Here is a 26,173-nt window from a genome sequence, read left to right as displayed (position 1 = left end):
GGTCCCTCCCACAACCTGTGGGAATTCTGGGAGATACGATTCAAGTTGAGATTTGGGTGGGGACACAGCCAAGCCATATCAAAACCCAAGAGGAAATTTAGACACACAAAGAGGCACAAGGGTCCTGCACTCAAAGAACGATGACCACAGGAAGAGACAGCGAGAGAGTGGCCATCTGCAAGCCAGGGACAGACGTCTTAGGGGAGGAAACCAACCCTGCCAGTACCTTGATCTTGGACTTTCAGCCTCCGGAACTGTGAGAAAATAAGTTTCTGTTGCGTGAGCCACCCAGTGGGTCATACTTTGTTACCGTGGCCCTAACAGACCAGTAGGGCCCTGTAAGTATTTGTTGACTGGAAAGCTGGAAATGACTGCCTCCTCTGCAGCTGCGGATAAGCCTCATTGTTCTTCTTCTTCCTGTATGAAGATGAGCATCCACTGTGCAGTCCTCGCTCCTGAGGAATCTGCTGACCCCAGGAAGAGCCACACTGTGATTAGGAGGTTTCCCCAGTCTGTATCAAAGTATAGACGGGCCATATCAGAGGCTGTCAGGGCATGATTGTACCAAGGTTTTTTTTGAGACAGAATCTGGCTCTGTCACCCAGGCTGGAGTGCAATGGTGCAATCTTGGCTTACTGCAACCTCCGCCTCCTGGGTTCAAGTGATTCTCCTGCCTCAGCCTCCCAAGTAGCTGGGATTACAGGTGTGCGCCAACACGCCTGGCTAATTTTTGTATTTTTAGTGGAGATGGGGTTTCGCCATGTTGGCCAGGCTGGTCTCAAACCCCTGACCTCAAATGATCCACCTGCCTCAGCCTCCCAAAGTGTTGGGATTACAGGCGTGAACCACCATACCCAGCAAGAGGTGTCTCTTTGATTATGAAAAATACTCTCCCCTATGATCCTCTTGGCATGGCCCACAGGCACCCATGACCTGTCTCATTGATTCAGGAGAAGGACCACATTTTATTATTATTTAGCACTTTGCAAACCTATGGGCAAAGTGCCAGGGTAAGTATTTAAAACACAGCTTATACCAATGAGAAAACAGCCCACTCAGGAATAAGAAGGTCTGTCCACCAGCTGTGGCCTTCTGTGCATTGATGGCCATTTCTGTGCAGTTCTGCCACCTGTACCTGACAGGAGCGGGGCATCTCAGAGCCCATATTGCAGGGAGTTAATGGGAATCTTGTGGCGCATTGGCAAAGCCTTTGTGGGACCTGGGGAGGCCTCCAACTGCCACGCATGCCCTCACACACGGGGCATCTGACTGCACACTGTGAAAAAGGAAGTGGAGAAAGATGGGTTTCAGCACAAAAACAGTCTGCAGAACAATAAGCCCCTGGTGACACTGGGTTTAGTTTGACAGCCCTGGGGACAATGTGAAGAGTCTTTGATTACAGCAAATACCTCTGCTTGTCTCTTCTCTTCTGCAAACTATCCACCCAGGAAGCACATCCAATAGTGGAGGAAAAGGCGGAGACATGCCAAAAGAGCAGCCTCATCTGAAATAAGATCATGAGGACAGGCACGGTGGCTCACGCCTGTAATCCCAGCACTTTGGTAGGTTGAGGTGGGAGGACTGCTTGAGCCCAGGAGTTTGAGACCAGCGTGGGCAACATAGTGAGACCCTGTCTCTTAAAAAAACAAAACAAAACAAAACAAAACAAAACAAAAACTCTAAAAATTAGCTGAGTGTTTCTGCAGCCCCAGTCACCCGGGAGGCTGAGGTGGGAGGAATCGCTTGAGCCCAGGAGGTCAAGGCTTCAGTGAGACATGATCATGCCACCACACTCCAGCCTGGGTAAAAGAGAGAAAACCTGTCTCTAAAAAATTAAATAAAAATGAAATAAGATCATGAAACAAGACACACATTTTGGCTCCAGAGGACCATGAGCTGAAGGATCATGAACCATTTCTGCATAATTCAGCTGAGCCAACAAGTCATTTAACTTTGCAACTGGGATTTAGAGGGGTGAGGACTCTAGGAACAGGTGCCTCCCTCTGAGATGCAGACCTAAGTTAACCTCGCACTGCTGCTGCACCATACGGCGTTTTGTCAGTGCCTGATATGGTTCCCAGCACACCTACACCTCTAGGAGCCCAGAAGAGCTGGACTCACGCTTCAGATTCTATGACGTCCACACCCTTCATGAGAGCACATGCAGCCGTCTGCATCATTCGTGGATTATCGTTTTCTTTTCTTTTCTTTTTTTTTTTTTTGAGACAGGATCTCGCTCTGTCATCTAGGTTAGAGTGCAGTGGCATGATCATGGCTCACTGCAGCCTTGGCCTCCTGGGCTAAGCAATCCTCCCATCTCAGCCTCCTGAGTAGCTAGAACCTACTATAGTAGGTGTACACCACTGTGCCTGGCTAATTTTTATAAATGTATTTATAGAGATAGGGTCTATGTTGCCCAGGCTGGTCTTGAACTCCTGGCCTCAAGTGATCCTCCTGCCTTAGCCTCTCCAAAGTGCTGAGATTACAGGCATGAGCCGCTGCCCTGCCTGGCCGATTTATATTATTTTTCAAGACATTTGAAGACTCCTTCAGGGTCTGTCTACCCAACCCATTGCTCCAGCAACAATAGGAAGACACCTTCCAGCATGGCCACTTGCTGGGGTACCCCAGAGAAAGGCCTTTGATGCCTTAAAATCTTTCTGCTCTTGGGACAGAGAAAACTAACCCCGGGCTGCAGGGAAGGGAGGTGTAGTCAAGAATGCAGTCTCAGTCCTTGTCCCCCCATCATTGCTGCTATTAGCTGGGACCTGTCCAATTGCTGGTGGAAGAGCCTTCTCTTCTAAAACTGAATTGTGGAGACTGAGCTCCCTCATCCCTCCCCAACTCTAAACTCTGATTCTGCAAGATCTCAAGTTAGAAAGGACTTTAAAGACAAAATGGTACAAATCTCCAATTTTGCAGAAGAAATGGAGGCCCAGGAAGATGAGAAGTTTTGAGAGTCTCACGGATAATTAGCTGCACTTGGGAGAGTGCGGGACCTGAGCGTGCAGCGTGTGCACTTTTGTGTGTAGGGGGGAGGGGAGAGAGGGGTGCAGAGAGAATGCCTTTCTTTTTACAGATCCCTGTAGAGATTTTCTTGACTTTACAGGTGGAACTGAAGATAAATGGATTAGCTAGGTGAATAAGCCTGTATTAAAAACTTTCTGAAAAATCAATTTGAGAGGGAAGATTTGGGAAAATAAAATATGATCAGCTGTGTCGGATAACTTGAATAAATCGATGCCTGCTAGCCTGGTAAACAATTTCTGATCTACGGCTCCCACCGTCTCCTCGCTGGCGATAGTTACCTCAGTAATTGGACCGTGGGATGAGGCCAGGCCAGAATGAAAGCCATTAAAAATGATGTTTCTTCAAGTGAAAATTAATTTATTTGCTGACCAACAAAGACCAAAGTAATTTCAGAATTTTAAGGATGGCGAGACATCATAAAAGTGTTTACACTTTTTACCCCCTCTTTAAATTAGACGTGTAAATGAAAAACAGACAGACCTCTCTCTGTGCCCACGCGTGCTATGCCAAGTACAGAGGCAACTGACTCACAATAAGAGTAGTTTCCCGAGCATCTGACAATTTCAGGAGCAAACGTGAAGAGAGGTACGGCAGGATCCCAGGTCGCGCTACAAGAACCAATGTCTCCATGTATGGCAGGAGGGAAATCAAAACAACGTGGACAGTCAGGAGGGGTTTTCTTCCCTGCTCTGGACTTTCTCCACACCATAGCAGGAGAAGTTAGAGAGAAGTCACTTTTGGCACTGGAATCCATCAGCCTCAAGAAAAGATCAAGTCCATTGTTGAGATCAGATTAAGACCTAAGACTGTGTGGTTTGCACCCTAGCAGGAAAGGCAGACAGGATGTGGGAAGGGAACGGAAGGAAGTGATGCGGTTGGCCCTGTGGTGACGGTGGGGTAGGCACCTTTGATTCGAAAGGCTCAAGAAAGTCTACAGAGCAGCCAGATGGTCTTAACAGCAATCAGAGCACACCACTCTCTGGCTTAACCCAGGGGTATGAGGAGTCACTCATCGCTTGTAATGTTTTGTTTTATAAAATGCCCTTTAAGTATATAAAGCCGCATACTTTCAATAAAACCAATCCAGAGAAGAAAGGAGCCATCAGTTTCACCCACGGATGTCTGTCTGTGCACATCTCTTTTTAACTCTGAGTTTAGTGAATACCTTGGGAATTTGAAATTGGTCATCATGGGAACAGCTACACCATAGAAGTCGGCAGACACTCTCAGTCAGACTCCATGTCCCCACTCCACAGCCAGTTGAGCACTTACCAGCACTCCATTGCTTAAACCCTTCTCCGAGCTTCAAACTGCAACAAAAGACCATCTGATTCTTCACGGTGGCCTTTGGGGCCACTTCTCCATGCTCAGTTGTTACGTCTCCCCCTTTCACCTACCGTCAACTAACTCACAAGCCTTACTTCTGCTTCTTGGACGCCCTCTTAGCCTGTCTGCTCTGCCTGGGTTCCTTCCCCAGGTCTTTGCCTGTCTTCTTCTCTTTCGTGCCTCAGCTAAAGCGTCACCTCCCCAAGAGGTCTTCTCTGACTCCGTCTTTTTTTTTTTTGGTCACTGTTACATCATCTTTTTATTTTCTTCACAGCACTTCTCTCTCCTTTTATATATATGATTATATATTTATGTATTATATATATGGGGTCTTGCTCTGTTGACCAGGCTGGAGTGTAGTGGTGCAATCATGGTTCACTGCAGACTTGAACTCCTGGGCTCAAAGGATACTCCCACTTCAGTCGCCTGAGTAGCTGGGACTACAGGCACGCACCACCACACCTGGCTACTATTTTTTTTTTTTTTTTTAGAGACAGGGTCTTGCTACGTTGCCCAGGCTGGTCTGGAACTCCTAGCCTCAAACCATCCTCCACCTCAGCCTCCCAGAGCACTGGAATTCCAGGCACGAGTCACTGTGCCTGGCCTTTATCTCTCCTTAAAATCCTCATTTGCTTGCTTGATTGTTGTATGTCATGCTGGAACACAAAACTTCCTTGAGTGTGGGGCCTTCAGTTTCTCTTTTCCTCCAAGCCCAGCTCCGTCCCTGCTACACACTAAACTCTCCATCAATAGTTACTGAACTGAATGAATAAATGGTGCAGATCCTCAAACACGACCATGGGCAAGTCAGCCTTCTGAAGTAAGCAGTGTGCCTCCATTTCTGTCCTCTAAGTCAGTAATTTCAGAGAATATCCCACTTTTAGTGACTAAACCCCTCAAGGGAATACGTTTCTCTACTTAGCTCCTCCTGGGTGAAAGGGGCCAGAACAGCCATGGAAGAGGCTGAGCAATGAAAAGGGGCGTTGCATGCAAACCCAGCCCAGTAACTCCTCTGTCGAGTGACACTTCCCGGTGCCCTGTCAAAAACTACAGGCAGGCCGGGCGCAGTGGCTCACGCCTGTAATCCCAACACTTTAGAAGGCCGAGACAGGTGAGTCACCTGAGGTCAGGAGTTCGAGACCAGCCTGGCCAACATGACAAAGTCCTGTCTCTACTAAAAATACAAAAATTAGCCAGGCATGGTGGTGCATGCCTGTAATCTCAGCTACTCAGGAGGCTGGGGCAGGAGAATCACTTGAACCCAGGAGGCAGAGGTTACAAGAGGCAAAGGTTGTAATGAGCCGAGATTACGCCACTGCACTCCAGCCTGGGTGACAGAGACTCTGTCTCAAAAAAGAAACAAAACAAAGCAAAACAAAAACTACAGGCAGCCCCACCAATGGCAAGAGAAGTGCAGACTGAAATTCCTTTGTTTTTCTTTTTTTCAAATGGAGTCCCGCTCTGTCGCCCAGACTGGAGTGCAGTGGTGCGATCTCGGCTCACTGCAAGCTCTGCCTCCTGGGTTCATGCCATTCTCCCGCTTCAGCCTCCCGAGTAGCTGGGACTACAGGCGCCAGCCACCATGCCCAGCTAATTTTTTGTATTTTTAATAGAGATGGGGTTTCACCATGTTAGCCAGGATGATCTCGATCTCCTGACCTCGTGATCCGCCCACTCTGGCCTCCCAAAGTGCTGGAATTATAGGTGTGAGCCACTGTGCCTGGTGTGAAATTCCATTCTTTAAAACTCTCAGATGAAAGAGAAAGAATTTGGTAACAGACTATGCTGGAAAATGTATCAAAACATGAACTCTTACATGTGGCTTGTGGGAGCTTAAACTGTACCACCTTTGGGGATCTCTACTAAAAATGCAAATACACATCCCCCTTGACCTAACAATTCTGCTTCTAGGAATTTATCCAACTGATTTATATTCACACAGGTGCAAAATTAAGAGCAAGGTTATTAATTGCAACAAAAGATGGGAAACAACGTAAAGGTCCCTGGGTAAGGGGTTAAGCAAATTACGGCACATGCACAAAAGAGAAAAAAGAGAACGAGGAAGTTCTTTATTTGTATATTAGTACACGATCTTCAAGGAATGGTCTTCAAGATGTGTTAAATGAACAGCGGGTATATGCTATCATTTGTGAAATGAAGGGCAAAGGGATGAGTGTGTGCTCGCACCCCCACCCCCCACACCACCATGCTTGTACAGGCATGCCTCAGAGATATTGAGGGATTTAGATCCAGACCACTGAGATAAAGCAACTCACATACATTTTTTTGGCTTCCCAGTGCATATAAAAGTTACATTTACAGGCCAGGCGCAGTGGCACACGCCTGTAATCCCAGCACTTTGGGAGGCCGAGGCGGGTGGATCACAAGGTCAGGAGTTCGAGACCAGCCTGGCCAATGTGGTGAAACCCCGTCTCTACTAAAAATACAAAAATTAGCTGGGCTTGATGGCACGCGCCTGTAGTCCCAGCTACTTGGGAGGCTGAGGCAAAAGAATCGCCTGAACCTGGGAGGCGGAGGTTGCAGTGCGCCAAGATCGCACTACTGCACTCCAGTCTGGGTGACAGAGGGAGACTCCATCCCAAAAAAAAAAAAGTTGCATTTACACTGTACAACTAATTTATATTGCTTTTTTTTTTTTTTTCTCTTAAGACAGGGTCTCTCTCTGTCTCCCAGGCTAGAGTGCAGTGGCACCATCAGCTCACTGCAACCTCCACCTCCCAGACTCAAGTGATCCTCCTACTTCAGCCTCCCTAGTAGCTGGGACTACAGGCACACACCACCATACCCAGCTACTTTCTGTATTTTTTGTAGAAACGGGGCTGGTCTTGAACTCCTGGACTCAAGCAATCCTCTCGCCTTGGCCTCCCAAAGTACTAGGGTTACAGGCATGAGCCACTGTGTCCAGCCTTATATACTGTAATCTTTTAAGTGGAATAGCACTGTCTTTAACAAAACATACACAGCATACGCCAAGAACACTTTTGGAAAACTATAAGAAATTGGGGATCTGGCTGACTCTGGGCAAGAGGCCAGGGGACTGAGGAGCAAGGGTGAGGGGAAGACTGTTTGCTGTGCTTTTTGAACGTGAACCCTATAGTGAGTATATCTCCTATCCAAAAATTATATTAAAACATTTTAAGCTAGGCCAGGCATGGTGGCTTACGCCTGTAATCCCAGCACTTTGGGAGGCTGAGACAGGTTAATCACTTGAGGCCAGCCATTCAAGACCATCCTGGCCAACATGGCGAAACCCCGTCTCTACTAAAAATACAAAAATTAGCTGGGCATGATGGTGGGCACCTGTAATCCCAGCTACTCAGGAGGCTGAGGCAGGAGAATCACTTGAACCCAGGAGGTAGAGGTTGCAGTGAGCCAAGATTGTGCCACTGCACTCCAGCCTGGGTGACAGAGGAAGACTATCTCAAAAAAAGCAACAAAAACAAAACAAACAAAAAAACACAAAAAAATATTTTAAAGCTATAGACTTGGCCCCAATCTACGGTGCCAAAATCCCTTGGGAGACAGAAAATTCTTTATTTTAGTTTAGTTATATAAAGAAGTCAGGGTCTTGCTCTGTCACCCAGGCTGGAGTGCAGTGGCGTGATCTCAGCTCACTGCAACCTCTGCCTCCCGGGTTCAAGTGATTCTTCCACCTCAGCCTCCCGAGTAGCTGGAATTACAAGTGCCCGCCACCATGCCTGGCTAATTTTTCTATTTATTGTAGAGATAGGGTTTTGCCATGTTGCCAAGGCTGGTCTTGAACTTCTAGGCTCAAGCAATTCTCCCGCCTCGGCCTCCCAAAGTGTTGGAATTACAGGCATAAGCCATCACGCCCAGCCCCTAGCGAAACTTTTTTACCTACTTTCTTCCCTATGGAAGATAAACTCGAGAGGAACAACTCCTAATTGACCCGCTGCTCTCTTCACTGACCTGCTGGTGTCTCCAACTGTCCTTGGCTTCTGAATGTTGGCGAGCTTAGGGCTCAGCCTGAGACCTCACCTACAGTCACCTGCTTGGTGACACACCCCGGGCTCCAGCCAGGACCCCTCTCCTGATCTTCTGACTCCTGAACTCCAGGCTCCTGTAACCAGTTGCCGCCTCCTCATCTTCACTCGAATTTGGTCATCTCAAAGCCAACACGTCCCCCTGCCGCAGTGTACCTCACCCCTACAGGCCTCTCGTTTTGTAAATGGCAATGCTACGCTTCCAGCTGTTCAGGTTCATAACCCTACGGTAATCCTCTCATCTCGTGTCCCACATGTCACTTGTCAGCAGATGCAGGAGCCCCATTTTCGTCTGTATCCAGAATCCAGTCACTTCCCGCTGCCTTGCCTGCAGCCATCCCTCCTCCCCACTCCCTCCGCTCACCTAGATGACTGTTAGAGCCTGTGGATTGACTTCTCCACCTTCCTCCCCCAAACCCAGCCACCGTGATCCAATCCGGTTAAAGCCTAACTCAGGCCACTCTTCTGTTAGGCTCCCAGAGCTTTCCTATCTCAAAGTCCAGAGTGCTTGTGGCATGCCATCAGGCCCTGTCCAAGTTTCCTCCTCCTTCGCCCTCGTCTCCTGCCACTCTCCTCCCGGGCTCCTGCAGTGGCGGCCACAGTCCCAGTCCCGTCTGGCTCTGCCTCCGGTGCACCAAGCACAGGGCATTTGTACTTGCCATTCCCTCTGCCTGAAATTCTTCCAGACAACTACATCGCTTGCCTCCCCACTTCCTTCAGGCCTTTACTCAAATAGCACCTCTTCGAGGGGTCTTCCTTATCCCCTGTATCTACAGCTGTGAGCCTCCCGCCCTCGGCCTCCTTCTCTCTGCCTACCTCATGCCAACACTCCCTCTCCTGCTGTTCCCTAGCCCTTCTTGCCATGCAGCAAACCATGTGCTTTACTTATTGTGTATATTACCTGGAAAGGGCACTCCATGAGAACAGGAATGCTCACAGCTGTCCTAGACATCTGGAACAATGCACCTAGTGGGTGCTGAATGACTATCTGTGGAATGAGTGAGTCCTCTGCTCGGCTCCTGGTCAGTGGCCACCAGCCTGCCTGTGTCTGTGCTGTACCGTGGACAGCCCTCAGGGGCTTCTCTGACAGGTGCACACTGCAGGCCTGGGCATCACACCCATGCATGGGCTACCACCCTGACTGCACTTCCCAGGCAGAGTCCTAATGTCTGCTCTGCCTTTGGAGCTGCTCTGAAGTTACCCTGGAGCATGGACCAGATGTCTGGATGCCCACGGAGGCTAGACAGGGCACAGAAATGAAGGACTCGGGCCTGGCGAGGGAAGGTACAGGCCCAGCCCGAGGGACGGCCACTGCTCAGCTCTGGCCAGTGGGTACCAGGCATGGATGTGTTTTACAGTCATTAAAAGTCTTCGGTTTTTCCAAACCAAAGACATTCTGGATTTCTGGATTTTTTTTTAAAAATGGGATGGCTGGGCACCATGGCTCATGCCTGTAATCCCAAAGCTTCAGGAGGCTAAGACGAGAGAACTGCTTGAGCCAGGAGTCTGAGGCTAGCCTGGGCAGCATACCGAGACTGTGTCTCTATAAATCATTTTTTAAAAGTTAGCTGCATGTGGCAGCGCATGCCAGTGGTACCAGCTCCTCAGGAGGCTGAGGTGGGAGGAACATTTGAGCCCAGGCAGCCGAGACTGCAGTGAGCTGTGATTGTGCCACCGCACTCTAGCCTGGGTGACAGAGCTAGACTCCATTTCATAAATAATAAAGAGGCCAGGCATGGTGGCTCACACCTGTAATCCCAGCACTTTGGGAGGCTGAGGCAGGCAGATCACTTGAGGTCAGGATGTTGAGACCTACCTAGCCAACACGGCAAAACCCCATCTCTACAAAAAATACAAAAATTAGCTGGGTGTGGTGGTACATGCCTGTAATCCCAGCTACTCAAGAGACTGAGGCACGAGAATCACTTGAACCCAGGAGGCAGAGGTTGCAGTGAACTGAGATCACGCCACTGCATTTCAGCCTGGCGGACACAGTGATATGGTATCTCAATAAATAGACAATTAAATGGCTCCTAACTTTTCAAAGCAGAAGACAAACATTCTCAACATGTATATACCTACTACGTATCCACAAAATTTTGTTAAATGAAGTTAGAAAAACTTTCAACACTGAGAGTTTAATCAATGATGTACATCTTCAAGGTTTTTAGTCTGTGGCATCTTTATAGACCTTGACCAGAAAGCTGAGACCTTCTGACTGGGTAAAGAGGAGATGTCCTGTGATAGAGTTTATCTGCAGCGTAACTTGGTACGAAAAATTCTATTTTATCATATTCCATAGTTTTTTTTTTCTTTGAGATGGAGTCTCGCTCTGTCGCTGAGGCTGGAGTGCAGTGGCATGGTCTCGGTTCACTGCAACCTTCAATTCCTGGGTTCTAGCCATTCTCCTGCCTCAGCCTCCTGAGTAGCTGGGACTACAGGCGCCCACTACCACGCCCAGCTAATTTTTGTATTTTTAGTAGGAACGGGGTTTCACCATGTTGGCCAGGTTGGTCTCGAACTTCTGACTTTAGGTGATCCACCTGCCTTGGCCTCCCAAAGTGCTGGGATTGCAAGTGTGAGCCACTGCGCCCGGCCTCTCCCATACTTTTCTAAGGAGGGTGGATCCCGGGAGAATCTTGTTCATGGAGCTCAGGACCACCCTCTTTGTTGCATGGCCTTCAATGGCCTTTTCTCTGCTTGAAGGAAATGTGAATGAGTCCATGTAGTGAGGCAGGCTTGGAAGACCCAGACTGAGTTCTACTGCTTTTGTGGAAAGGAGCAAAACTTGGGGAGAAGATTGGGAGGCAGGTGGACGATGGGTTGGGGATGCAGGAGGGAAGAGAGACCGAGAATGAGGCAGGTGAAATGGAGATTTTTATTCACTGAGAACTGCAGGGTGTTCAGTATCGACCCCTCCCCCCTTGCTCTTCATACAAAATCTTCAGTAAAATGTACGCAGTTGACTCAATGTCTGTCCCAGTGGAATTCACCTTGGGGGGAACTTGAATGGGGAGAGAAGGCAACCACTGACATAAGCCATTGTGGCAAAAATTAGTTTTAAATACTGATCAGAAGTTAGCGGCACTGACCCAGCAATTCCACTCCTGGGCTTATATCCAGAATTGACGACAGGTGTTCAAACAAAAACGTGTACCGAGTGTTCACAGCAGCCCTATTCACAAGAGCCAAAGTTGGGAAGCACCTAAATGCCCATGAACAGATGAGCAGCTAAACAAAGCGTGATAGACAGTCATGCCTTGTTATAAGCGAGGGCTTAGGGTCCAGGAACCCCAAGTTTACCAAAATCCGTGCATATTCAAGTCCTACAGTTGGCCCTGAGGAACCCATAAGAAAAAGTTAGCCGTCCATATATACAACTTTCACATCCCACAAATACTGTATTTTTGATTTGGTTGAAAAATATCCATGTATAAGTGGACCCTCACAGTTCAAACCCACGTTGTTCAAGGACCAACAGTATTTCTACAATGGAATATTATGTGGCCATAGAAAGGAATGAGATTCTGATACAGGCTACACGTGGATGAACCCTGAAAATGTCATGCTAAGTGATAAGACCACCTGTCATGATTCTATTTCTCTGAAATGTCCAGAGTGGGCAAGTCTATAGAAACAGAAAGTCAATCAGTAGTTGTTTATGGCTGGGTGGGGACCTGTGGGGGTAGTAGTCAGCTACAGGTAATCGATTTCTTTGAGGTCATGAAAATGTTCTAAAATTGACTGTGGTGATGGTTACACTACTCTATGAATATACAAAAATTCATGCATTGTACACTGTAAATAGGAGAATTGGCCGGGCATGGTGGCTCATGCTTGTCATCCCAGGACTTTGGGAGGCTGAGGAGGGCGGGTCACTTGAAGCCAGGAGTTTGAGACAAGCCTGGGCAACATGGCAAAACCCCATCTCTACTAAAAATACAAAAATTAGCTAGGGGTGGTGGCATATGCCTGTAATCCCAGCAACTGGGGAGGCTGAGGCAGGAGAATTGCTTGAATCAAGGAGATGGAGGTTGCAATGAGCTGAGATCGCACCACTGCACTCCAGCCTGGGTGACAGAATGAGATCCCATCTCAAAAAAAAAAAAAATTGTGTAGTGTGTGAATTATATCTCAATAAAGCTGTTTAAAAATGTCAAAGTTGATGGCACGCCCGTGGATGATTCACAAAACACCACATGGCGTGGTGCGCCCACCGGAAACCACAGCCTGCGACACGCTCAGGTGCAGGGAGGGCCTGGACTAGAAGCTTTCAGAAAGAACTCTCTCCCTGACCAGGATTCAGCTCCAACTCTGGGATTCCACAACCCTTGGATGGAACAACAGCCTCTTCAGCTGTACCGAAGCAAGGAAGGGATGGAAGAACAAAGAATCCCCAACACCCTCTCCCAGCCAAACAGCCAAGGCCTCATCTCAACCTTCCATAGCCCCTGCGTGCATGCTGTATTTTATAAACTCATGTCAGCAGCTAAGATAACATGTGCGTGCTTAGAATTAAGTCCTTTTTAATACTAGAGATGGGGGGAACAGAAATCAGTCAAGAGGAGGAAGAGGAGGGACTTGAGTGTTCCCTGTCTTGCCTTGCATGTGCCTTAAAACCTGAGGGCCTGGCCGGGCGTGGTGGCTCACGTCTGTAATCCCAGCACTTTGGGAGGCCAAGATGGGCGTATCATCCAAGGTCAGGAACTTGAGATCAGCCTGGCCAACATGGCGAAACCTTGTCTCTACTAAAAACACAAAAATTAGCCAGGCGTGGTGGTGTGAACCTTTAATCCCAGCTACTCAGGAGGCTGAGGCAGGAGAATCACTTGAACCCAGGAAGTGGAGGCTGCTGTGAGCTGAGATCACACCACTGCAACTCCAGCCTCACGACAGAGTAAGACTCTGTCTCAAAAACCACTGCCACCACCACCAAACAAACCTGAGGACCTGTGGCAGCATAACCAGTGCAGCCATGGGTTTGATCAGAAACAGCCCAGCTTGGTAGAGACTGATGAGGGTCAGGACACAGGACTCAGGGATCCTCTGTGTCGATTTTTGAGCACTGATGCCTTTGAACAAAGTGCATAGGAAGCATTTTGGAGTCCTGGGGCTTGGCTGCAAATGTTAAAGTGCTACTGACGGGGGTGATGACACGCGTTCTCTTGAGGATGGTCTGTCACTGGCTTCCTTGAATACTGGACCTTCTTGGAAGGCAAAGCAAGCCTAGATCCTCAGTGACACCCTGGTGACAAGACTGCTGGTGACAAGCAGCAGCCCGAGCTGCTGTGGCTGCTGCCTTTCTCTGCATTGCTGTACTCTCGGGGCCTGCTCCTGGCCACACCCCTTCCCTGTGTCCCCTTATAGCCTTGACCAGCCGCATCCAGAGCCTTCATCACCTCAGTCTCCTTAAATCTCAGCATCTTCACTTTTCATCAGCAGGACAAGAATGACACTTACCTGAGACAGTTGTCTTTATGGATGTTTAATGAGCAGATTCACGGGAAGCACCAACCACAGGGGCTTAGTGAGAGGCTGCAATAGGTAGAAAGTTTGTTCCCACCTGAATGTTACACTGGACAGGAGTATGGTACCCCAATATGACCAGGCTCTAGCTGAGCTGGCGAGACAAGGTCTTGGGTGCCGCTCCCTCCTTCTGAATGTCTGACTGTGCTCCAGGAAGAACCCTCCGTCTATGAATACCAAAGCATAACCCTTAGCCACTTTAAGGTAGACTGTGGCTTCTCCCCAGCCACGCCCTAGCACTGCCCTTCCTCCTGAAGGGTTACACAGCGGCCCCAGGGCCCCAGATGAAGTCACGCTACAGCTTCCAGCTGGCTGGCCCCTCCTGTCCTTGCAGGCTGGCATCCTGTCTGCAAGCTTGCCTTAGCACACCATGGGTGTGGGCCACATGGGTCTCCACCCTCCTGACTGGCAATTGACTGTTTCCAAGAAGCAGGCTACGCTCGAGTGCAGCTGCCGAGTGGGCTCTGAGCACAGCCCTGGGCTCCGCAGCCACCTGCACGCCCCTCTCTCTGAACGCCAACCCGGGCGTCCGGCCACCATCAAGGTGACTGTGAAGTACTTCAGGCCGTGCGCTTTCCATTCCACAAAATTCATCACTGGGAGCCCCTTTGATTTCCAGGGAAATTGGGGCTTCTTGCTACACTTCCTGTCAGGCGGGCCCTTTGAACAAGCTCACTCCATAATTTCGAGTTTGAATCTCGTTTTAAATGGCAGTTAAAAATTGTATGTGGCAGTTCACAATGAAATTTAGCTTGACAGCTTGGACATAAAACTAAAAATAAATGACTTCACATCCAAATAATAAGTAATAACAATGTTAGCCTGCATAAGAATAGCAGGGCTGGATTCAAATACAATATTAATTTTAGGAATATGAGTGACTGGGGAGAGACAGAGGCAAAGAAACAAATCCTTCATATAGCAATCGGCTCCTCTTATCCCCCAGGCAACTGGCTGCCTTTCACCTCCGCGGCACAGCAATTATGTGGTGTAATGGAGGCAGCGCAAATAAGCAGAAAGATTTTATTAAACCAAATGAGCAAATCATCTGCGTATTATTGCGATTTGATTGACACTGACAAGTGTCGAGCAGACGCGGATGTGAATATGATAAAGAAGCTTGCAGCAAAGCTCTTGATAATGTTACTCTTGATAAAGTTGCCTGGCCACCCTCTCTAAGTAAATAAAGGGGAGAGGAATATGACGCATATTAATTCACCCAGTTTGCAGCCTACTGGAAGACAAGAGGGGAAAAAAAAGTTGCAATGGGTTCAGCGCGTGGCATTTTATATGAATACCAAAATTGCATTCATGATTCACATAGACTTTACGATAATATATTAATATTAAAACTAAAGGTCATTCCACATAACAGTTAAGCTGCCTGAGCTTCAACCTTTATACCAATAACAGACTCTAGAAAGTAAGGAAGAAATATTTGAATACTCTAAAAATTTTTTTTTTTTTTAATTTGGAAGGATTGCTGGCTAACGCTAGCACAGGTGGCCCCTCACCCACCTGCCTTCTCCGGGGACAATTAAAGGGCTACCTCAAGGATGGCTGCATTTGAGACAGCTGGTGCTGCCGAGCGAGGAAAGGTGATTAATTGCCACAGGCCTTCGGGCCCTCGTACAGGGCTACGTCTCACTAATGATTCCCTTATGAGCTGGAGGAGCTCCTGCCATCGTCAGAGCTCCACGGAGTCAGCACAAAACTTTACTCAGCTGCTCAGGGCGCTCCGAGCAAATGGCCCAGCGTGAGGAAGGCTCTGTCTAGGACGATTTAGGGGGAGACCTGCCTGGAGGCAGGGGGCTGGCCACGATGACCTCTGGAGCTCCCCTCAGGGGGTGGTTTGCTCCCATTCTGTCAGTCGGGCCGGCTCACACAAAAGATTGTCCTGGGTGGGTGGACAGACCCTGAGAATTTTCCTGGAAGAGGGGCCTAAAGAAGAAAATGGAGACAAGGGTAGTCTGCTCGTCCACGTTGAGGTGCTGTCCACGCAAAGCAGACAGCCATTTCCATAGAGTAAGTGAAACCAGTGTGAGAGAAAGAAATATTTATGCTGGAAAGTTGATCTGGCCCTCAGACTCACGGGCAGATTCAGAGGTCTTGCCTACTGAGACTGGGTGGCCAGGGAGCCTGGTGGCTAGAGTCAGCTTGTCCAGGCTCAGAGCCCACTGTGCTTCATTTAAGATAACTCTACATCCAGTGACCTCTACAGTAGCTTGAAATTGGTGGGAGTAGTTACACCATGGCAATTGGCCATTGTGGGTGTAGTTACACCATGGAAATTGGCCATTGTGGGTGTAGTTACACCATGGAAATTGGCAAGCACTATAAATCAGGACTCCTCCCCAACAGCTCATTTTAAAACATTTTAACAGCACCCCACTGGCTGACTCAGGGCACAGACACCTGGCTATTTTATCTAGAACTGACTGAGTCTTTATGAAAGCCAATTTGGTGCAAAACAAGAAGGAAGAAAAAGGCTGAACTCACTTCAGTCTATACAATAATGCTAACAACTTCTCTAGGTGATTTTCTACCTCTTTTGGGGAAAGAATTCAGGTACTCTGGCTTCCAAGGTCCTCTCTAAGGCAGCGCCAGAGTAAATGGGGTGGGACAGGGGGGTGTTGCTGAAAATGCCTGGGTCTTGTGGAAGGTGTCCTTGTCTGCTGATTACTGCTGACCTTGCTGGCATCCTAAACGGGTGAACTCAGGCTCTGGTCTCCCTTGGCCTGTCACTCTCTGGGCCTGGCTCAGCCTCACCCTCCCCCAGCCTTCTGGCCTCGTTAGGCCTCCCTCATCTGCTGTGGAGTCACGTGGCCCATCCTGAGGGGGAAGTGCCTGGGTTGTGTCCACACCTCCAGGGAGCAGAAGGCTGCTCAGAAATCCCATGCAGCTCCTCTGCCGGACCACAACCACCCACCCTACTTTGCTTATCCAGGTGGATGGAGGGCGAGCAGGGGATCTATTTCCAGGTTCTCAAGGGGAGTTGGGGCAGAGATAACTTCTTCCTTTAGCCTTCTCTTAGTCCTTTATCTTACACCTTTCCCTTTCCCGGCCAAGATGTGAAGGAGAGAGGTCAGGACACACGTCCAACTTCACCTCTCGTCCATCTCTGTCTCTCCCACCTTCCTCCTCCTGCATCTGCCAAGGTCAATGTTTTTCAATGTTTTCATGCTACCAGTCATGACCCATTCCTGGGAGAGTGACTGAAGTCAAGGGGTTATGACCAGCATTAATACACATTTAAAAAGAATTTTTAAAATGATAAATTGTCACAAATAAGGCTAAGAATTGTTTTCTAAAATTTGTTTTGTGTACATGTCTGTGTGCACGCACGAATGTCCTGCTGTGGGTCATGGAAAAAATATGTGGCAGCCACTCTTCTGCATGATATTCTATCACAAAGCGACAGGCTGCTTATCCCAAGGCACACACGGTTGTCTTCTCCACATGGGAGATCTCCAAGCACTGAGGCTTCCTAGCCTAGCTGTTGACTTGCTGAGGGTATTTGTCTTAAAAAAAAAAAAAAAAAAAAAAAAAAAAAGAAATCTTCAGGTCTGGTTTGCCATGCAAAGTCCACTTATGAATGTCAAAACCTAAGCATAATTCTTTCTCTTGCATTTCCACTGTAAACAAGCGTGACCTCTCCCACTCCTTGAAGATGACCAATGCCTCTGGCCAACTGGGGAGAGGCTCGTTTTCAGAAAGGCCAAAGAAAAAAGGAATTAATATATTTTTTCAAACAACATCTCTTGTTCTATGCTAATGGTGTAAGAAGCTGTCGGGCTGATCCCCCATCTACGGGGCGCTCCTCGCTTCGCCGGCGGCGCATGGGTAGCGATGGACACTGAGCTGCACTTTCTCAAGAGGTGCTCAGAGCTACACTGATCTGCATCTGAGAAGCCTCCGCTGTCCATCCTGTTGCCAGTGCCATGAGCCACACTTGGCTTTAACGAGCAAATCTATGTGCGATTGTGCAAAAGCTGAGTTAAGTGGCTCAGAGGTTCCTTCTACCAGGACTAAGCCAGGTTGTTCTTGTCATCACTTTTTGCCACCTCCCCTCCCCTCTAGAGGGTCAGTTTTAGGAGGGTAGAGAATGTGTCTGCTTAACTCATCCTCACCCTCAGTCCTAACAGAGCATCTGAGGCATTTGGTATTGAAGTTGTGTAGAATAAACGAATACGGGATGGGTGTAGTCGCTCATGCCTGTAATCCCAGCACTTTGGGAGGCTGAGGCGGGCGGATCACCTGAGGTCAGGAGTTCAAGACCAGGCTGGCCAACATGGCCAAACCCATCTCTACTAAAAATACAAAAATCAGCTAGGTGTGGGTGGTGGGTGCCTGTAATCCTAGCTACTCAGGGGGCTGACGCAGGACAATCACTTGAACGCAGGAGGCATAGGTTGCAATGAGCAGAGATCGTGGCCATTGCACTCCAGCCTGGGCGACAAGAGCGAGACTCCATCTCAACAACAACAAAAAAAGAATAAATGAATGTGAACTTATGTGGGAGAAGTGGCAAATCTCCTATATTCCTTTAAAGTATTTCTCTAATGCTGGCGTGACTAATTTTTTGGCTTCCCTGGACCACATCGGAAGAAGAATTGTCTTGGCTCACATATAAAAAATACACTAACACTATAGATAGCTGATGAGCTTTAAAAAGATGCCCCAGAAATCTCATGTTTTAAGAAAGTTAGGCCTCATTCAAAGCCGTCCTAGGCCACAGGCAGCCTGTGGGCCAAAGGTTGGACGAGCTTGCTCTAACGGGTTCCAGGGATTATTATTAAATTTGGTCTTAATCATGCCACAACAATAAGGCCAAAACACTTCTTGTGTGTTCTTTTACAAATCTGCAAACAGGCAGAAACCTGAGAGACAAATTAGGTGATTTCTGGTGTGCCAATCTTTTTATAAAACGTTATCACTTTTGTTTATTGTTTCAGAAGAGTATTTTAACAGCCCATCATTTGAAGTAAATGTATAGCTCACTGTGCACCACAGCAGAGCATTGTGTATCCTTTGTGTCTTTAAATACTACCATTACTGCTAGTAAAAGTGAGATACACACCCATCAATATGTTTTATGCCCTTCTGTTCAGGAATACATACAACGATAACATTATTCCCTATTTAATTTTGAATACTAGTCTGAGGGGAAAGTAAACAAGGCTATATATTTTTTGGAGTAATAGGTCTCTCAACTCTACAAAATTTCAAGGGATAAAATCAGTCAGATATATCTTAAATGCTAACTGCCGTTTCCCTGTGCTCTTAACAGGATTGAAAACCACAATGGTAGGATATTCAGTGTCTATAAGATATATGTATTCTAATCCTTGCTTTATGGCCTACAATAACCAAAACCTTATTGTAAATGAACAGACAATTTTCCCAAAGTACCATTTTCAATACTATTTTCCTATTTCCTACGCACAGTGCAGACTTTGTAACCTGGTGCTGAAGACACATATAAGCTGAACCTTTGTAACTTCCCCAATCTTATTGACTCATTTGTATTAAGTTCCAGAATACATGTTAGGTTTTGGCAAGACAGATAAGACCTGTACAAGAGGGAAACCAAATTCCAGATAATAGTAGGTGCTGTGAAGGAAATACACAGGGTAAAAACGGACAGACAGCACTTTGGATGGGAGAGGGTGGCTTTGGGTAGAGATGTCAGGGAGGCACTGGGGAGGCGCTATGGGATCTGAGGGCCAGCTGTGGGAAGGACCAGGTAGTCCCAAGGCCTTAGGAAGGGGAGTACCTGGCCTATTCAGAGTGAGTGGAGGGGGAGGGGTGACCTGAGAACAGGTGCGTGTGGTCAGATCACACAAGGCCTCCAGAATCACAGTGAGAAATGTCAGTTTTATGTTAGAGAAATTTGAAGTTAAATATTGCACAGTGGCTTTATTCTTCATTGCCAAAAGACAGGGAAAAACTCAAATGTTCCTTGCCTGGTGGATGGGTAGGCAAACTCTGTACATCCTTTTAAAGGCATACTACTCAGTAATGAAAAGGAACGATGGGTACACGCAAAAACATGGGTGAATTTCAGATGCGTTATGCCAAGGAACAAAAGCCAGACTTTGTGGGAGTCATCCATTGCTGCCAACAAAACGATTCCTGAACTTGGCAGGAGCAGGGAAGTACAATCCTACTGTGTATTTGGAAGGAAAACTTGAAGGACAGCACAACAGCCTGTTGTAGAAGTTGTAACTGCCTACTTGGGAGGCTGAGGCGGAAGAATCACTTGAACCCGGGAGGTGGAGGTTGCAGTGAGCTGAGATCACGCCACTGCACTCCAGCCTGGGCAAGAGTGAGACTCCGTCTCAAAAAAAAAAAAAAAAGTTACAACCGTGTCTCTGTCTTACTTCTAGGGAGAGTCCTGTGATTCTTCACAAATGCACCTCCTCCTTGGCGCTTTGCGAGGTGGAAGAGACAGAAGCGCGCCATTCACAGTACTTGTTATTCACATTACTCATTATTCACATTACTGGAAGCAAAATATACTATTGTATTGAGTCAGCTGGCGAAAGAGAAGTGTCCCGTGACATAGCACAAGCTGTGACAGGCAGTAAGATGGCAGGGACTGGGGTGACCAATGCAGGGTTGCACAGCCACAGAGTCCCGTGCTGGTTCTCCCACTGACACCTGTGTTTCTCCAGACTCTCAACACTTCACTTATTTTTTTGGAGACAGAATCTCGCTCTATTGCACAGGCTGGAGTGCAGTGGCACCATCTCAGCTCACTGCAACCTCTGCCTCCCTGGTTCAAGTGATTCTTGTGCCTCAGCCTCCTGAGTAGCTGAGATTACAGGTGCACACCACCACATCACACCTGGCTTTTTTTTTTTTTTTTTAAGTGGAGACTGGATTTTACCGTGTTGACCAGGCTGGCCTTGAACTCCTGACCTCAGATGATCTGCCTGCCTTGGCCTCCCAAAGTGCTGGGATTACAGGCGTGAGCCACTGAGCCTGGCCCCAGACCCTCAACACTTCAGAGCCTCAGTTTCCCTCACCTGCGAAAGTTGTGCCTAGGATCTCTAAGGTCCCTTCCATCTATAAACTGTCATCATTCTGTGATTTAATGACACACTGCTTCTTGTGCGACAAGCTGGGAGCTCCCTCAATCCCTGAAGCACATGCCCATGCCTCTTCCAGGGTCATTTGGATACCACCTGTGTGCTTTATGCCACATCTGCTGGCCACCTGTTCTACTGGTCGCTTATCCTGTTCCTTCAAATGAACTCACTTTTTAAAACAAATTTAAATGGGTTTATTTTAAAAGTAAACTTTTGACAGGGCACAGTGGCTCACGCCTATAATCCCAGCACTTTCGGAGGCCAAGGTGGGCGGATCACTTGAGCCCAGGAGTTTGAGATCAGCTTGGCAACATAGTGAGACCATGTCTCTACAAAAAATACACAAACACACGCCAGGGATGGTGGCGCATGCCTGTAGTCCCAGCTACTTGAGGGGGTGGAGATGAGAGGATTGCTTGAACCTGGAAGGTTGAGGCTGCAGTGAGCTGTGATTGCACCACTGTGCTCCAGCCTGGGTGGCAGAGAAGTACTGTGTCTCAAAAAATAAATAATAGTAAGTTTTTTTTTTTTTTGAGACAGAGTCTCACTCTGTCACCCAGGCTGGAGTTCAGTGATGTGATCTCAGCTCACTGAAACCTTGGCCTCCTGAGTTCAAAGGATTATCCTACCCCAGCCTTCCGAGTAGCTGGGATTACAGGCATGTGCCACCATGCCTGGCTAATTTTTTGTATTTTTAATAGAGAAGGGGTTTCACTATATTGCTCAGGCTGGTCTTGAAGTCCTGGCCTCAAGTGATCCACCTGCCTCAGCCTCCCAAAGTGTTGGGATTACAGGCATGAACCACCACACTTGGCCTAGAAGTAAACTTTATACCACAATGATAAATGGAGGAAAAAGTATCAGTGAGACTAGCCGATTAGAAGCCAGCTAAAAAAAATAAATACCATGAAAGCAAAGCAATGTTGCCGATTTCTGGTGTGATACTATTACAGCTGGGGACTTGGGTCTGTCTGCTTGCTTTTTTTTTTTTTTTTTTTTAAAGGAGGTGTGATTGAAGAGAGGTGTTAAAGACCTATTAGCTCCAAACTGAGACTTTCTCCTTGCTTTCTCTGAAGGCTTAAAAGATAATTGAAACGGGAATAACTTTGTCCTTTGGTGACTCAGTGTTAATACTGTCTACCTGCTACCTAATACAATTTCCCATTACATACAGGTCCGCCTCCCACACTTTGAGAAACGTTGAGTTTGGCGTGCATTATAATAATTTATACAGGAGCTGGTTCCCTTGCTTCCTCTGACTGAGCTCCCGGAGGCCAGGTGGGCTCTGGTTCCTCTATCTCTGCAGCCCTACCAGACGCCCCTTCTGACCTCCTGCCAGAGGGCTTGGCGGCATCTAGAGAGGTCGAGCCTTACGGAGTTGTGACAAGAGTGAGCCAGGGAATGAAGCAGGGGCAGCCACTGTCACCAGCAAGGGGGGATCTCAGTCCTGGTTGCTGTTGCACTAAATTAATGAGTTTTGTCTGAAGTTCTAAAGAAGGGGGAAAGGGGTACAGCAAAGGAGGAGTCAGGCCTGAGTTCAAGAGCTGTTTTGAGATGATGTTCAGAGATACTCGAGTCTCTTAGTGGGTATAAGTCTACAAAACAATAATTACAGAATGAATGCTTAAAATAAGTACATGTTTTAGATAATTTTTTAAATGAAAAAACACGAGGTTTAGGGTCTCTCATAGCTTTTTCGTGAAAAATTAGAGCCGAGCCTCCCCTGCAATGGGACAAATGGAGACCCTACCTGGACAGCTCATAGCAGGCGCTGTGGGGGTGCAGCTGGCCTCCAGAGTTTTAAAACCTTCCCAGGTGATTCTGACAGGCAGCCAAGGCTGAGAACACTGGATCAGAAAATTCACAAATAAAGAGAAAAATTTGGCCCAGATGAATGTGTTTGCTCGTTACCACATGGGCCCCCTCCGTACCAGATAACTCCTTGTGCCCCAAAACACATACCTCATCTGCATTTTGTGACCTCTGAAAATAAGTCAGCTATACTCTCAACATCATTCGCCATTAGGGAAATGCTGCTTAAAACCACAATGAGGTGCCACTTCACACCCAGTAGAATGACTATTATCAAATGAAAAATAACAAGTGTTGGCAAAGATGTGAAGAAATTGGAACCCTTGGTGCATTGCTGGTGGGAACGTAAATGGTGTAGCTGTGATGGAAAATGTGGTGGTTCCTCAAAAAGCTAAATGTAGAATTAGCCTATGACCCTGCAATTTCACACCTATGTATATGCAGAAGAACTGAAAACAGGGACCCAGGCAAGTACCTGTACACACACAGTAGCCAAGCGGTAGGAACAATTCAAGTGCTCACCAACAAATAAATGGATGAACAAAGTGGCATACACATATACAATTATTCAGCCACAAAAATTGAACATTATTCAGCCATAAAAATAAATGCAATTCTGAGAATCCTACAAATAAGCAAACTTTGAAAGCGTTATGCTAAGTGAAATAAGCCAGACCCAAAAGGAAAAATATTGTACAATACCACTTACGCAAGATATGTAGAATAAGCAGATTCATAGAGGAAGTAGAATAGGTTAGCAGGGACTGGGAGAGGTTGGTGTCTAACGGGTTTGGAGTTTCCGTTTGGAATGATGAAAAAGTTCTGGAAATAGGTAGTAGTGATAGTTCACATGAAATTGTAAATGTGCTTGTAGGAGTCCATTCTACATTGCTATAAAGAAAAAGCTGGCCGGGTGCGGTGGCTCACGCCTGTAATCCCAGCACTTTGGGAGGCCGAGGCGGGCGGATCACAAGGTCAGGAGATCGAGACCATGGTGAAACCCCGTCTCTACTAAAAATAGAAAAAATTAGCCGGGCACAGTGGCGGGCGCCTGTAGTCCCAGCTACTCGGGAGGCTGAGGCAGGAGAATGGCGTGAACTCGGGAGGCGGAGCTTGCAGTGAGCCGAGATTGCGCCACTGCACTCCAGCCTGGGCGACAGAGTGAGACTCCGTCTCAAAAAAAAAAAAAAAAGAAAAAGAAAAAGCTCCGGAAATGGGTAGTAGTGATAGTTGCATGAAATTGTAAATGTGCTTGTATGGGTCCATTCTCACATTGCTATAAAGAACTACCCGAGACTGGGTAATTTATAAAGAAAAGAGGTTTAATTGACTCACAGTTCCACAGGCTGTACAGGAAGCATGACTGGGGAGGCCTCAGGAAACTTACAATCATGGCAGAAGGCGAAGGGGAAACAGGCACGAACTCCACGCCCAGGGAAGGAGGAAGAGAATGAAGGTGGAGGTGCTACACACTTTTAAACAACCAGATTGTGTAACAACTCACTCACTATCACGAGAACAGCAAGATGGAAATCAGCCCCCAAGATCCGATAACTTCCCACCAGGCCTCTCCTCCAACATTGGGGATTACAATTTGACATGAGATTTGGGCAGGAACACAGATCAAACCATATCACCGCTTAATGCCACAGAACTGTACACTTAAAAAGATTGAAATAAGTCTTATATACATTTTAATCACAATCTTTTTTAAAAAAATGAACTGGAAAAAAGAAAAGCCAGTTACAATGGGCCTCTCTAGGTATAGGGAGATCTTTCCAAACTCCACAGGGAACAGACCCATAAAGTCAGCGGAGAGACCCATAGAGTCAGTATGCACCTCCTGGGATCAAATCCCATGGATGCAGACTGCTCTCTCGATCTCTGTGCCTCAATTTTCTTAATAAAGTGAGGATACCAACATTGTTCACCTATTTGGTATGTAACAAAACTGAGTGAAATATGTATTCATATTGCATGAACAGGCATACATAAATATGTAAAGCATTTAGCACAACGGCTGGTATACAGTAAGCGCTCAATGATATTAATAGCTACTGGTGCCACTATCATCACCCATGCCTACAGCGAAGTGTCCACGTTGACCCTGATCTCCATTCCAAAGGCAGGATGCATTTTGAGGGTGATGAAAATATTCTGGAATTAGTGGTGACGGTGGCATGACCCTCTGAATATATTAAAACCCTGAATTGTAGTACGCTTTAAAATAGTGGATTTTATAGTACATAAGTTATATCTTTTTTTCCAAGGAAGATTATACAGTCATGTAAAGTTTTCTGTGATGTAGACAGAATTGTGTGTAGGCAGCGGGTACATATTTGCTAAGCCTCAAAGTCACGGACACCACACTCGAGGGCGATTTGCCAGCATAGCAGAGAAAGGCTTGCGTGCTGCTGGTTTGTAAGAGCTCCCCTGGGGGTGTCGGAGCGCAGCCTGCCTCAGACCCTGGGAGGCCCAGTCATCTGTGTTCTCTCAGCAAAACAAGCCGCCACAGCATGGACCCATCATCTTGCAACAGGTGTGATAGCCTCCTCTGAACCTCCAGGCCCGGCATGAAGGATGTCACCCCTGTTTAGCCACCTGTGGGGGTCGATACCTGCCACACATTCAGTTGGCTGGAAAGGTGGCCAGCCTGAGTCTGAGGTCGCCTCTGACCAGGCAGCAACATTAGCAGCCACACCGGTGTCAACACCTGCCTGCCAGCAGGTACCATGCATGATAGGTGGCTTGTTTTCACCGACAAACTCTGAAGACGGGGGACCAGTCCCCTCCTGCCCTTGCCTGTTTCCACCACAGCCTCGGGGCCAGCCATACCTGACTCTCTAGTTACCTACTGAAAGGGAGGAGTGGAGTCGGACCTTCCACTGGCAAAATCCAACAAAAACCTCTGGGGTGCGGGGGATCCTGCTGAAAGAGAATCAGGCTCACCAACATCCGAAATCCATCGTCTCCCTGCCCCTTCCACCTTCACACACACTGCCTCCAGCTTTTGCCCTGCCTTGTCCCTGGAATCCCTTCTTACCTTGGTTCATAGGATAAACCTGCAGGGCAAGAGGGATGGAGGAAGATCAGCCACGAACCAGCAATCCCAGTCTCACTTCTAAGCAGGGGTAACACCGACCTTGAAAGACAGCTCGAGCAGAAGGTGGGACGGTGCCGATCACCTTCGTGGGCTCGGCCATCTTGAAGGAAATGCTCAGAAGGGACACCTGCTTCACGGTGTTAACAAGAATGGGCAGCACCTGCTTCGGCAGCGCCACGAGGTCAGCATCTGCGTGGGCCACGCCCCGCACCTGGCGGCTGCTGACACAGCACCGGGACGCATTTCCGGCCTGAGAT

The sequence above is a fragment of the Mandrillus leucophaeus genome, unplaced genomic scaffold (assembly GCF_000951045.1).
Source record: "Mandrillus leucophaeus isolate KB7577 unplaced genomic scaffold, Mleu.le_1.0 Scaffold333, whole genome shotgun sequence".
Lineage (NCBI taxonomy): Eukaryota > Metazoa > Chordata > Mammalia > Primates > Cercopithecidae > Mandrillus > Mandrillus leucophaeus.
Note: the sequence above shows the minus strand (reverse complement) of the source record.